Below are 2,648 nucleotides of genomic sequence, written 5' to 3'. Positions count from 1 at the left end.
TTTTTTGAGATGGAATCTTGCTCTGTCACCCAGCCTGGAGTGCAATGGCACAATCTGCTCACTGCAACCTCCCCTCCTGGGTTCAAGTGATTCTCCTGCCTTAGCCTCCTGAGTAGCTGGGATTACAGGCGCCTCCACCCCCCACCACGCTCAGCTAATTTTTGCATTTTTAGTTGAGATGGGGATTCACCATATTGGCCAGACATGTTTCAAACTCCTGATCTCAAATGATCCTCCTGCCTTGACCTCTTAAAGTGCTACAATTACAGGCATGAGCCACTGCCCCTAGCCGTCCCTTCAGATCTTAAGTCTGAACTATAACATCCATGCCAGGCAGTAATTTAGTGTGCATTTTACATATCCAGCAATGGAGAGCTCACTCCCAGAGCTGCACCTTTGGGCAGCTCTGATTTTTCCTGGGCCCAGTGCCCCTGGACTATGCATCTGTTGGTGCAGTTTTATTCTTTGGAGCTTTGAGATAAACCACAAGTTCAGATTTATCCATGAAAAGTGGTGGGATCGGTCGGGCACAGTGGCTCATGCCTGTAATCCCAGCACTTTGGGAGGCCGAGGTGGGTGGATCACAAAGTCAAGAGATCGAGACCATGGTGAAACCCATCTCTACTAAAAAATACAAAAATTATCTGGGCATGGTGGTGCGCACCTGTGGTCCCAGCTACTCAGGAGGCTGAGGCAGGAGAATTGCTTGAATCTGGGAGACGGAGGTTGCAGTGAACTGAGATCGTGCCACTGCACTCCAGCCTGGTGCCTGGCAACAGAGCAAGACTGTATCTCAAAAAAAAAAAAAAAGAAAAAAGAAAAGTGGTGGGATCTTAACAAATACCTTGTGAAACTACTTGATCAAATCCCTCTTTCCCATGTCCAAAGGCTCTGAATCTTCAGCCCTCCCAGTCACATACCCTCACATGCCAGGAGGCCAGATGGAGCGGTCATGGGTTCATTCACCAGCCTGGGGTGTGCATGTCACCATTTGTCTTCAGTATCGTGCCCTGAGCCTAACGCCTTTGCTCCTGGAGTCGGTGGGAGCATCCCTCCTGAACTTGAGGTGCTGTGTCCCACGGCACAGCCTGGACGGCGTAGTTGTGCCCACCCTGTCACTGCCGCCTCACCACATTGACTAGACACAAGATCCCTGCACTCTTCCCACCAGTACTGTGCCTCAGTCCCTTCTTCCTTGCTCTTCGAGCTCACGACCTTCCTTTCTGTCCTCAGTTTTTCGAATCCTTTTGTGGTTTAGTGCAATTCATTTCCCTTCAACAAAACCTCCTAAGCACTCCCTCTGTACTTACTGTACAGGTGGACGTGAAGACCTTTTGGGATCTGATTTTGTCATCAGATAGGATGTTCAGGTCACTGGGTATTTGGTATTACCATAAAAATGATTGATTGGAAGCATGACTTGGAAGGGGGTGGGGAGACTGAGGACCAGGGCGGTAGCTTGGGAGCCCCCCTTCCTGGTTACCCCTGCCCTACCACCACCTTCTGGGAGATACAACTGAACCTTTTTACATCAGTGAAAAATTGGCAGGCATTCTCTGTGCATTCCCCATTGCAACGAATTCAGCCCACACGTCAGTTCTCATTAGGAGGTCCATATTTTCTTGCCACTCTTGGGGAAGCTTGTCTTTGCTTTTTTAGGGAGCCCACAGTCCATCTAGGAGGAGTTGGTGTCAGCAGTGGAAAACCTTAAAATCTTCAATTCTCTCTCATCATCTGATATTTATTCCTTGTCAGGTTTAGGCCATGTGATTAAAACATGTCTTTAGCACATTTACTTTTCAAGAGAGAGATTACAAATTTTACTTCTAAAGAGAGATCAGTTTGAGAGGTCAAGTAGATACCAGTAAAATTTATCTTCATCAGGGAAAAAAAATAGGAATAGAACTTCAAAATGAAAAATACTCGAATTTAAAAAAAATTTAAATGAACTTAAAATCATCTTTTTTAACATGCAAAAAGATGTGTTTCCATATCATCTCTCACTGCCAAGGCTAAAAGTGTAAGTCAGCCTGGGAGTTTGCTTAGGGGCTCCTCGATGATCCTGGTTTTTCTGCGTCAGACACAGAATCTTGTGCCCAGGGGCTGAGTAAATAGAGATGAATTGAGCAAATGTCAATTTCAAATTGGAATCAGATGGCAAGAACTGCTTGTTCTTTTAGTTTTAAAAATGTGTACTCTTGGCCGGGCGTGGTAGCTCACGCCTGTAATCCCAGCATTTGGGAGGCTGAGGCAGGTGAATCACTTGAGGTCACGAGTTTGAGACCAGCCTGACCAACATGGTGAAACCCCATCTCCACTGAAAATACAAAAATTAGCTAGGCATGGTGGCACAGTGCCTGTAGTTCCAGCTACTAGGGAGGCTGAGGCAGGAGAATTGCATGAACCCAGGAGGTGGAGATTGCAATGAGCTGAGATCGTGCCACTGCGCTCCAGGTGACACAGTGAGACTCTGTCTCAAAAAAAAAAAAATGTGTACTCTTTTTAACAGGAAGACTATAGTCCAAAGGATGACAGAAAATTTAACTGGAAATGTCACACGGGGTGGCTCAGGCATGCAGTCCCAGCTACTTAGGAGGCAGGAGGATCACCTGAGGCCAGGAGTTTGAGACCAGCCTAAGCAACATAGC

General features: G+C 46.8%; 1 protein-coding gene across 1 annotated transcript in view; it reads left to right on the top strand.

Moving 5' to 3' along the window:
* The window catches only part of LAMA1 (laminin subunit alpha 1), a 180,002-nt gene that overhangs the window by 115,856 nt on the left and 61,498 nt on the right, over window positions 1–2,648 (top strand). The gene's annotated exons all lie outside the window — the stretch shown is intronic.

This window comes from Cebus imitator, unplaced genomic scaffold (assembly GCF_001604975.1).
Source record: "Cebus imitator isolate Cc_AM_T3 unplaced genomic scaffold, Cebus_imitator-1.0 Scaffold162, whole genome shotgun sequence".
Taxonomy (NCBI): domain Eukaryota; kingdom Metazoa; phylum Chordata; class Mammalia; order Primates; family Cebidae; genus Cebus; species Cebus imitator.
This window is presented reverse-complemented; position numbering and strand designations above follow the sequence as displayed.